This window comes from Apodemus sylvaticus, chromosome 3 (assembly GCF_947179515.1).
Source record: "Apodemus sylvaticus chromosome 3, mApoSyl1.1, whole genome shotgun sequence".
In the NCBI taxonomy this organism is placed as follows: domain Eukaryota; kingdom Metazoa; phylum Chordata; class Mammalia; order Rodentia; family Muridae; genus Apodemus; species Apodemus sylvaticus.
This window is the reverse complement of record NC_067474.1, coordinates 30,180,522-30,192,824: the sequence shown is the minus strand read 5'-3', so window position 1 is coordinate 30,192,824 and position 12,303 is coordinate 30,180,522.

Genomic DNA, 12,303 nt, shown 5'->3' with positions numbered 1-12,303 from the left:
GAAGACACAAAGGGGCTAGATCTGGAAGGGAAGGGGGTAAGACACTGACTGGAGTAGAGGGAGAGAAAACTGTAATAAGGGTATATTATATGAAAAAAACCTATTTTAATAAAATAAAAGAAAGGTAGCAGAAAGATCACATGTTTGAATACTATGAAAATCCCCATAAATGTAGACATTTTTAATATACTGAAGATTTTCTGGAAAAGTACTGTTTTACTCAACTCTTTTATGTATGATTGAGTGATCAATATTTTCCGTACATTATTCTTTAAGTTTTAGCAGTCATTTAGAAACTTTTATTTCTAGTTTTGTATAGTTTAAACATGATGATTAGTAATAGCTTGATTTGTTGCCACTTTATTTTATCCTTTCAGAATTCAATTCTTTCATTTTTTGCCTAATTTATTATTTTCTAATTTATGTATATTTTTGAGACTTGTATCATTTTCCTCTTCCCTTTCTACATTCCAAACCTTCCCATATACTCCTCCTTGATCTATTTCACATCCATGACCACTTTTTCATTAATATATATATATATATATGTATATATAATTACATATATAGGATATAAGTTATATATAAAATATGTAATATATAATATATGATATATTTATATATACTTTTATGTATGTATATACAGATTTTTTATATACATATGTATATGAAAACATGTGTGTACATATATATATGAAAAAAGAGGCCATGGGTTCCGGGTAACAGAAAGCTCAACTACCTCTAGTCCCTCCAGTTACTGGCTGTAGCCACTTGTATTTCACCAACAGTTTTGAATTGAGGAGCAAGATTTACACAACAAAAGCTGGTATATGTGAGAATTCACTCTTTTTCAGGAAGCTAAACCTTGGGATATGAAATTTAGTTTTACAATACATAGTAACAGACCAAACCTCAGCAATGTGGTAGAGACTTTAATATTTCTATTACCCCTGTTTTCTTGATTAGCTTGCTCTGAATTTCCACTCAGACAAAAGTTCTCAACAAAGCTATGTTCTCCTTTTTTTAATCTCTATTTTATATATATTTACATTTCCATCCTATTATAATCCACATTCACTACTGGAATTTATTGACATTGCCTTGTAGTCTATCATCCAGTCTATTTTCATATGTGACCTGTAATACCTAGCCCTCTGGCTTAGAAGTATAAGTCCTGTTGTGCTCATTCGAGAACCTAGTTCAGCACTCTCTTTCAGTCTATGACCATGTGTCCATTCACACTACAGCACTCAGCATGCTGTATTTTCTTTAAGTTTTTGCAACTTGTGCCTAAGGGATATGCTTATGCTAATCTGTGGTACATAAGATAAGTGACAGAAATCATTTGCAACCTTTCTTTAGATTGCAGAATCAAAGTCAATATTGCCTCCGGTTTGTGTTTTGTGTGCTTAGTGTTCTGTTGGCTTTTCTATGCTTAGCTTTCTTCTCTTTCTTTCTTTCACTGTTATACTGTATCCTACAATATTCTGTTAAACTGTTACTTCTAAGGAACAGAATATGGTATCTATTTCCATCATTGTATGACTTCCCAGGACTTGGTGTTAGAAATTGGACACTCTCCCAGCCTATCTACAGCAATTCACCAGTCACATCATCACCAGCTAACAAATGTAACATGTGTACCCTTTAAAAGGTTCCCATCATCACAGACCACTATCTGAGTCTGTCTGTCTGTCTGTCTCTCTTCTCTCTGTCTATCTATAATCTCCCCCCCTTCAAAATGGATTTTTCCTCCTTCCTTCCTACAATAAATCTCTTCTGTGAGATCTGTAGTGTGGAATGGTCTCTGCAACATTCTCAAAGTACTCTTCCTCATAAACCCTAACATTGGTGCCTATAACTCTCCTGGTACAAGTGCCCTTTAAATCTAAATCACACTGGAATCCTATTCCTTATCTCCAGTCTTCCTATAATAAACTCACCTTCCAGCTCAATGATTGTCCTCCATCCATTACTGGCAATTGGTACTGATTTTAGTCTCTGGTACTCTTGGAAACTGACCCGTCCAGCAGGTCCAGTTATTCCCAAGTCCCGAAGGGGCACTACCTGAGGGTCAAAAAAGGGGGGGGGAGAAAAGGGAAGCCAAGCACGCTAACAAAATCAGAGTCAGTCTGGGTTTTGTCAAGGCTTCATTTAATGTCGGGGAGGTAAGTGGGTTTTAAGGCTTACAGAGAAGGAATTAACCTTCACACCAGACAAAGGAGGGAAGGGCAGAGACACCCCTAGCGATGGAAGCAGGAAGCGAGGAGGTCATCCAGGTGGGGACACCTGGAGTTAACGCTGGCAGGAACATTCCGCAGTTAGGGCAGGAACATCTTGTGGTATTCTCGGGAATCTTCTCGCACGGACAGTTCATGGGGAAGTCTCTAGTTAATTGTTCTCATATTTTAGCAGCCACCACCTTAGGGCCATGAGTAAGCATTAAATCTGAATAGCTCAGGACGGCTTCCCACAGGAAATGAAGGTACCCACCTTGGATTATTTCCCTTGGGTGAAACTTTATTTTTTAGCTCAGGTTTTGCTTTTTGCTTTTGTTCAAAACCCCTGATATCAGGTGTCAAGTTTCTCCTCTTAAGCTACTGGACCCAGTCTAGTGAAGAGCAGACCTACTGAGCATCTTGTGTCTTCCTCATTGGGTCTCTCTGGGTTCTAGAGATCCCTTGGACTCTGGGCCATGGAACTTCCATCTTGTTCACCCGAGGGAAATAATCCAAGGTGGGTACCTTCATCCCTTTGGGATGCCTCTTCCAACCACTTGACCTAGCATCTGCATTAAGGCCTTCTAAACTTATCAGCCTTTGCAGTTGAATTTGGCCTCGCTCCAGTCCTACTTAGAAGGGGGAACAAAATAATCATGGAGGTAGAGGGAGGGAGGGACATGGAGAGAGATAGGAGGGAGAAGGAAAAGTGGGGCAGAATCATATGTAGAAGGAGATGGGAGAATCACTTTGGGTCCTCAAGCTTCTACTGTGACTCAGAGGGGGTAATTCCAGTGCCTTTTCTAAAATATGAATTTCAGTATAAATTACAAACAATGGTAATGCTAACACACCTAAAACTGATCTTTTCTTGTAAACTTAAAAAATTCTTCTAAGCTTCAGGGAATAAACTTGAATCCACATCCCATGGGTCAAATAGGCTCCAGATAAATATTATCAATCAACAGCCTCTTTTCCCACCTACCTAATCTGCCTGTTCCTGAGGGTAGGATATCACCTGTACTTTTCCCTATTCTTAGAATGCCCCTTCCTCAACTACTAGGAACAGGGGCCCAAAAATTGCAAATGTATACCTAAGAAAAAATTCTACCTAAACTCCTTAACTTTATCATTTGCTCCTTATATATAACTGTTGCAGCAACCTACCAGCTCCAAGTGTTTCCCTCAAAATCTACATTCTGGACAGCTTCAAAGAAACAAGTCCCAGGTGGTCCAGCCTCACCAACTCCTCTAATTGATGCCTGCATATTCCTAGCCCCAGCTGGTCCCAGAGAGCCTGGAAAGCCAGCTCTTCTAAGACATGACCAACATCCCAGTTTTCATGGGTTGCTAAAATATACCAATGCCCCTAAACAGCAGGAAGCAATCTGAAGAGCATGTCACCTCTATCCAGACCTCACCAGTTATCCTTTCCTATTTCCTCACATTTTATAATAAATAAAAGAGAAGAATGTTAGAAACCAGGTATTCTTCCAGTTTGCCTTTTGTGGCTCAGTACCAGGAGCCACACCATCACCAGTTGACAAGTGCAACACTCATACCCTTTAAAAGCTTCCCACCAGCACAGACCACTCTCTCAATTTGTCTCTGTCTCTATCTGTCTCTTTGTTTCTGTGTCCCCTTATCTCTGTATGTGTGTCTATCTGTCTGTATCTCTCCCTCTCTCCCTCTCTTCCTCTCTCCCTCTCTTCCTCTGTTCATCTCTCCCTCTCTCCCTCTCTCCCTCTTTCTCTCTTTCTCTCCAGTCCCAGCCTTTTGTCCACCCCCAATAAATGCCTGGGCTGTGTTGTGTGGTGTGGTGTGGTCTCTGCATCATTCCCAATGCACTCTGCCAAATAAACAATTAATTACACTTGGTCCAGTGCTTGACATTCCTATAGAAGACCATGGTGGTCCTTTTACTGTGTAGTAGATAAATATGAAGAATTTTAGTTCCAACCTGAGAATACCTTTCTAATAATGAAACTTTTTGTTTTGGTTATTGATCCTATACATGTATTTGATCTCTTTACCATTTAAGTTATTTTATTTCCTTTCAAGCCTGTTTGCTTTCTTTCATTTAATCATCAATCACTATTTTATTTGCTTACGTTAGAATGAATTTTTTCTTCTATATTTCTGTAGCTGATTGTATAAAAATAGTTTTCTTTGATTTAGTAACTTTAAGAATTTTTCCCTTGAAGGAAGATAATAAAATCACACAATGTATTTCTTGCCACCTTCCTTCTTTGTTTTTGTAACATATAAGTGTGTTCAACAACTCACTGTGCAACTTTTATAATATATTCAACTGTATTAAAGCTACAGTTATTTGCCTGTATATCTAAATTAATTCATAGGTGATTTTTTTTATATTACTTCTAGTCTCATAAATTTTTTATGTTTTGCCCCAAATTTTTTCTCTAAAAATTTTTACAAATACAAAATTTAAACAATAGATCAGTAAGTGGCAAAACTCCATTGACTCCAATATACAAATGTCAATTGCACAGATACTTCTTCAGGATTTGTTGCTTTTGCCTGAATATTCTTACAATGCACTAAAATATTAAAGATGATATATTGTATATCTTATGAATAAGCAGTTTTCATTGTAATTATGAAACTATTATTCATAAATATTTCATATATTCAGATTTTCCTAGTTGTATCAGAATATACTTCACATTTTTATTATTGCTCCTGTTAGAGTAATCTTGCTAATTTTATGAATTGTTTCTGCTTCTCTTCTGTTGCATATATTCTAAAGTAGGCCTATAAAATATATCAATAGCATTAACTATTTAAAAGCTCAAAATAACATTAGTTAATATGCAGGCACATTCTGCTAGAATCTCCAGGGAATAAACAATGGAAAGTTAACAGCTATAACAAGAGGTGGGAAGTGACAGAGAATGTCCAGTTTAATAGCAAATTAAAAACAGAAAATTCACATAGCACACTTGGAAAAATAGAGTACATACTGATGCATTACTGACACATTTCTATTCCCAAAAGGAAGGAAAAAATGGAGCCATAGTACACGACAGACATGAATTCTAAGTGTGGATTACATCTTATAGAATAGTCATATATCCCACCAGATGGAGGCTGGATACTCCAACAATGTTTGTGTCACCATTGCAGCCATGTTATCACTATAGATCACAGGGTTTTAAGCTAGGTTCCTTGTACTTTGATAAACATCTCCTTCTTTAAAGTTAAGTAAAATTTCTTCTATGATTTTATTGGAAATAATTTTCTGTGCCTTTTACCTGTATTCAATTCATAATAATAAATTTGATCTTTTTATACTCCCATGGTCCCAGATTTTCTAGATGTTTTGTATAAGGAATTTTTTAGATTTAACATTTTCTTTGACTGAGGTATCCATTTCTTCTCTTGTTCTTCAATGCCTAAAATTCTTTCTTCTGTCTCTTATATTCTGTTGGTGAGCTTTGTTTCTGAAGTTTTTGTTTGAGTTCCTAGGTTTTTATTTCCAGATTTTCCTCAGTTTGGGTTTTCTTTATTGATTCTGTTTCCATGTTCAGGCTTGAGTTGTTTGAATCATTTTCTTCCACTATTTATCTGTATTCATAGATTTCATTAAGGGGTCTATTTGTTTCCTCTTTAGGAAACCCTATCATATTCATAAAGACCTCTTAAGGTCTTTGTCTTATTGCCATTCTATGTTGCAATTCTACTGTGATAGGGTTGCTGGGATCTTGTGCAGACATATTGTCTTGCCTGCTATAAATTATATTTTTATGGTGGTACTTGTGCATCTGGATATGGGAAGATTGTAATTTTAAGTGCTGATATGTAGTCTTGTCTTGGATGTTTTGCTCCTTCGTTTCTTTCTTCTTCTCTTTTTCTTAGGAGAGTACAGTGGCAGTGAATTGCCTGATAGGAAATTTTTCTGAGATCCTGATATGTGTGGCAACTGAGAGCTTCTGGATAAAAAGTGTTTCTAGGTATTGAAAACTGATGCTTAAGAATGGATATTGACTAAAGAAGGAGAAAAACATGTAGTCCCACCAGGCTCTTCTTAGTTCCCAAAAACAGGGACAAAAGGAAGCAAATATCACAACAGGGGATCTAGTACAAAGCTAGGCTTTAGACTGGGAGATTGAATTTGGAGGAGAGAAAGAAAAGTCAGATCTGAAGCTACCCTACCTTTATCTCTTGCCTACTTGCTTCTCTGGCAGGCTTTGACAGAGGATTCAGGAGGATGCTTACTGTACTTGGGGCCTAGAATAACAAGTTGAGTCAGAAAAGGTTGGAGAAGAACTGTGTGATTGCTTAGAGATGTAGGAGAGGCCAGAACATGTGGTCTGCTACTGAGTTGGAGAGGGGGGAGAGGCATGTCCATATCATTCCATGCAGAAAAAGCCTTTGATAAAAATCTAACATCACTTTAAGATTATTCATCAGAAGATTAGAAATACAAAGGATATATCTCAACAAAATAAAGGCATTTCACAACAAATCATAGATGACTTCGAAATTCAAAGCAATTCCACTAAAATCAGAAACAAGAAATGTTAGTTTTCTCTCTCCATTGTACTTGAAGTCTTGACTAGAGCAATAAAACAACTGAAAGATACCAAGGGGATGGGAAAGAAAGAACTAAAAGTATCTTTATTTTTAGATGATAGGATACTATATGTAAGTGACTGTGACCTCCCCCATCCCATTGTTCTCAAATAATAGCAACCAGCAACCTGACCACCAGCCTCCTGCAGAACAAGCAGAACCGGTTTCCAGCTTTCAGGGGAGGGACTGGGCCTGCCTTTTTATCTTGGGAGAAATGGATTATAGGTTGAGACTTGAGCCATGTCTGTCTCCACATGTTTTCTCTTGCCACCCTGTCCAATTCCCATCTCTCCTTCCAAAGAACCCTAACCCTAACCCTAACCCTAACCCTAACCCTAACCCTAACCCTAACCCTAACCCGCCTTTAGAATGTAGCTGCTGGACACTACATATGGCACCTGAACAGGTGGATTGTACCTGGAAACGGAAAGGCAGAATGAGGTTCGATGTCTTCAATGGAGCTCAACGAAAAAAGGAAAAAGTTTATGTATACGGCACAGCAAGCAACAGGGTATTAATTTAGTGCTAACAATGTCATTTTTCTTTAAAGGATGTTGCTACAGGTAGAGATACAGGGTAGACTGAATCAGTATTGGCCCAACGCTGATATCAGTTAGGTTGTGACAACGAAATGGAGCAGGGAATTAATTTAGTTAGGCATTTTGTCCACAGTCTAAGAACTGCACCAGGCAAGAGAAATAGGGCATAAAATAATATAAAGCAAAATAAAAAGAGTAAAAAAGCAAAACAAAAAAAATTCTAGAAACATGAAAGAAAAAGAAAGAAAATGAATTTAATTACATTACAGGCCGCTTCCCTTTCTCTGTCTCCAGTGCACCGACCATTTGTCCACGTGTACGTTTATGTCCTCTCTGTGGTTTTGTGTGAATTACTATTCGTTTGTTTCATGTTAAAAAACTAAAATTGATGAAAATTTCTTCTGCTGGAGGCCTGTTGAACTGGCCGCAGTTTGGGCGGGGGGTGGGGGTGGGCTGATTTAAAGCTGCGCATCATTGTGCTGCATGCTCAACCAAGAGGCAAACATGGCTGGGGGAAAAGCCACTAAGCCGCTTTTTAAGAGGCCAGAGGCAAATCCCTGCCAGGCGGGACCCTGGTGGATGTCTCCTCCACATCACACTCTCCCACCAGGGCGCCCCGTGGCCAAGTTCTCCTCCCGGGGCATCACCTTGGTGGGCGGGCAAGCCTACTTAGGACTGGTGTGGATTCTAGCCAAGAAAATATTTTTACAGATTCATACAGATATGATTCAAAAAAACAATTCAAATATAGCCTTTACCTCATGTAAGAAAAAATGTTTTGTCTCTGCTTCAATGCAAGAAGCTGTGAGGTTAGATTTTTTTTTTCACATTTTTTTATTCGATATATTTTTTATTTACATTTCAAATGATTTCCCCTTTACTAGCCCCCCACTCCCCGAAAGTCCCGTAAGCCCCCTTCTCTCCCCCTGTCCTCCCACCCACCCCTTCCCACTTCCCCGTTCTGGTTTTGCGGAATACTGCTTCACTGAGTCTTTCCAAAACAAGGGGCCACTCCTCCTTTCTTCTTATACCTCATTTGATGTGTGGATTATGTTTTGGGTATTCCAGTTTTCTAGGTTAATATCCACTTATTAGTGAGTGCATACCATGATTCACCTTTACACCAGTCAGAATGGCTAAGATTAAAAATTCAGGAGACAGCAGGTGTTGGAGAGAATGTGGAGAAAGAGGAATACTCCTCCACTGCTGGTGGGGTTGCAAATTGGTACAACCACTCTGGAAATCAGTCTGGCGGTTCCTCCGAAAACTGGGCACCTCACTTCCAGAAGATCCTGTTATACCACTCCTTGGCATATACCCAGAGGATTCCCCACCATGTAATAAGGATACATGCTCTACTATGTTCATAGCAGCCCTATTTATAATTGCCAGATGCTGGAAAGAACCTAGGTATCCCTCAACAGAAGAGTGGATGCAAAAAATGTGATATATCTACACAATGGAGTACTATTCAGTCATTAGAAACAATGAATTCATGAAATTCTTAGGCAAATGGATGGAGCTAGAAAACATCATACTAAGTGATGTTAGATTTTTTAATATATTTTGTTTATAGAATTTTTTTGTTTTATAAAAATATTTGTTTATAAAAATATTTTGTTTATAGAAAGAAACAGGCCTTTGCTTATGGGTTTTTTAATTTTTTTTAAATAAATAATTTTCAAAAGTTATTAAAATAAGTGAATTGGCTAAGACATCTCTTTAAGCTTGCTACAGGAGGACGTAAACCTGTTTTCAAGGCAGATATGGATCAACTGGCAAAGGATAGATAATTTTACAGATAAAGACTGCTGTAATCAGCTGTTTATGTGTTCCCTGCCATTCCTTGGCAAAGGTAATATTAATATTGAATCACATTTTTTGCTCTCGAAATAAAGTTTTTACATCCATCAATAAAGATATTATGTTAATAAAATGTTATAAATATATTTTAAAGAAATGTTTTAAGAGCCTAAGGAAACGTTTGTTCCTTCCTTCAAGAAGCAATCAAATTAATTATTATTAATGGTTAACCTATTACATGACAAGTTTTTTTTAGGCAAAGTTGATAATTGCTTTCCAAAAGATAATTTGTTACTATATTTCTATACATGCATCCCATGAAAAATACATCAGCTATGGAAGTAAAGTTTATATAATTAGATCACATGTTTGTTCTTTTGAGTTTTCCCCTGCTTCAGCACAGATACCTGACTTGGGTTAGAAATCAAGCTTTTAAAAATAATATATATATATATATATATATATATATATATATATATATATATATCATGGTTTACAATTGCTTAAAATTGTTCCGTTTTTAATACTGCTAATTCTTAATTTTTACAATTGTTTATACAAGTGTAATTCAAATTTAAAAGGATATGTTCTTTAAATGACTGTCCTCTGGATATCTAAGAGCTAATCCAAAGGCTGGACAGACAGTGATGAATGCTGGGAGCCAAACTCTTATATTTTATGGTTGTAAGCCTGTAGAGATGGATCAGTCATTAATGTCTAAGCCCTCATTCATGGAGCATGGGAGCTCATATCTCAGCAACCACGTGGTGGCTCACAACCACCTATTATGAGATCTGACGCTCTCTTCTGGCAAGTCTGAAGACAACTACAACATACTTATATATAATTAATCTTTAAAAAGTTGCCTGGACAAGACCCCTTAAGGCAAGGCACATAAAATTTATATCCAAGTGGATCAAGGACCTCTACATAAAACCTGACACACTGAAACTAATAGAAAATAAACTGGGGAAGATCCTTGAGGACATGGGCACAGGGGGAAAGTGCCTGAACAGAACATCCATAGCTTACACTCTAAGATCAAGAACTGACAAATGGGACCTCATAAATTACAAAGTTTCTGTAAGGCAAAGGACACTGTCAAAAGGACAAAACAGCAACCAACAGATTGGGAAAGGATATTCACCAACCCTAAATCCAACAGAGGGTTAATATCTAATATACACAAAGAACTCTAGAAGGTAGACCACAGAGAACCAAATAACCCTATTAAAAAGTGGGATACAGAGCTAAACAAAGAATTTTCACATGAAGAACTTCAGATGGCTGAGAAGCACCTTAAGAAATGTTCAACATCATTAATCATTAGGGAAATGCAATCAAAACAACCCTGAGATTTCACCTTACACCAGTCAGAATGGCTAAGGTTAAAAACTCAGGAGACAGCAGGTGTTGGCAAGGATGTGGAGAAAGAGGAACACTCCTTCACTGTTGGTGGGATTGCAAGATGGTACAACCACTTTGGAAATCAGTCTGGCGGTTCCTCAGAAATCTGGGCATTACACTTCTGGAGGACCCTTTTATACCACTCCTGGGCATATACACAAAGTATTTCCTGGCATGCAATAAAGACACATGCTCCACTATGTTCATAGCAGCCCTGTTTATAATAGCCAGAAGCTGGAAAGAACCCAAGTGTGCCTCAATGGAAGAATGGATACAAAAAATGTGGTATATTTACACAATGGAGTACTATTCAGCCATTAGAAACAATGAATTTATGAAATTCTTAGACAAATGGATGGAGCTGGAGAACATCATACTAAGTGAGGCAGCCCAGTCTCAAAAGATCAATCATGGTATTCACTCACTGATAAGTGGATATTAGCCTAGAAACTTGGAATACCCAAGACATAATCCACATATTAAATGATGTCCAAGAAGAACAGAGGAGTGGCTCCTAGTTCTGGAAAGACTCAGTGCAGCAGTATAGGGGAATACCAGAACAGGGAAGTGGGAAGGGGTGGATGGGGGAAAAGGGGAAGGGAAGAGGGCTTATGGGACTTTCGGGGACTGGGGAGCCAGAAAAGGGAAAATCATTTGAAATTAAATAAAAAATATATCGAATAAATAAATAAATAAATATAAAAAACAAAAAAAATAAATAAAATAAAATGAAATAAAAATTTATATCCCTAACAGACTATATAGGAACAATTTGTTATATAAGCATTGTATCATTAAAACGATAATGACTTAGAAAATAATTTTATATTTTTATGCACATCAAATTATAAAGATTTGTTCTTGGTGTCATCACTTTCTACCTCTACCACATAATGGTGTTAATTCTAGAGGACTTAATAATTATTACAGATAAATGATATTCATATTTCTAATAAAAAATTAAAATATATGCATATAACTATGATTCATTTTGGGGCATTCTAGTTGCAACTGCTCTAGCAGAAAGCAACTGGGAATGCTATGTTTATTTTCTATAATTACATAGTTATTGCCTATGTTATGGTATATGCTTGTTGCTCCAACTTATATTGGAACAAACAATGGAACTGGCCATTTAATGAATAAAAGTTATTCATTTGAGATGTCTTTGACAATTTGATTCTTTGTTGTCCTCAAAGACGAGGTAATATAGAACATTTTTTAAAAACAAAACAAAACAAAACAAAACAATATCTTCTTAAAAAAGAAAAAGAGAGTGGAAATGGTATCCCCATGCATTTCATTTAAATTATGCTTGTATATTTTTAAGAAAATTTTGAAATTTGGATGCCAAGTAATTCCTTGCTGAATGTATATGGCATCCTATAACTAGGCATACTGGTGCCTAGGTGAGATGGAAGAATTCACTTATTGGCATATGACATGATCCTGACTTAATATTGGGGAAGAAGGCATGGCCCCTATGTTTTTTCCAGAGAATGCTGCAGAAGCATGATAGCTGCCAGAGTAATTGGTGTGGTACTGAAGATAATATTGACTGGGAGCTTGCTGAGTGCCCAGACAACGGTAACAAAAAAAGCCATATTGAATACACTTTAATTGTCAATTGTCCCAGATTAAGTAAACTGCCTTGCTTCAAGCTGTTAGAAATTGTGGGACAGAAAAATCGAAGGCTGCTAAACTAACTTAGAAAAATTAATCTAAAGGAGAAATTATAA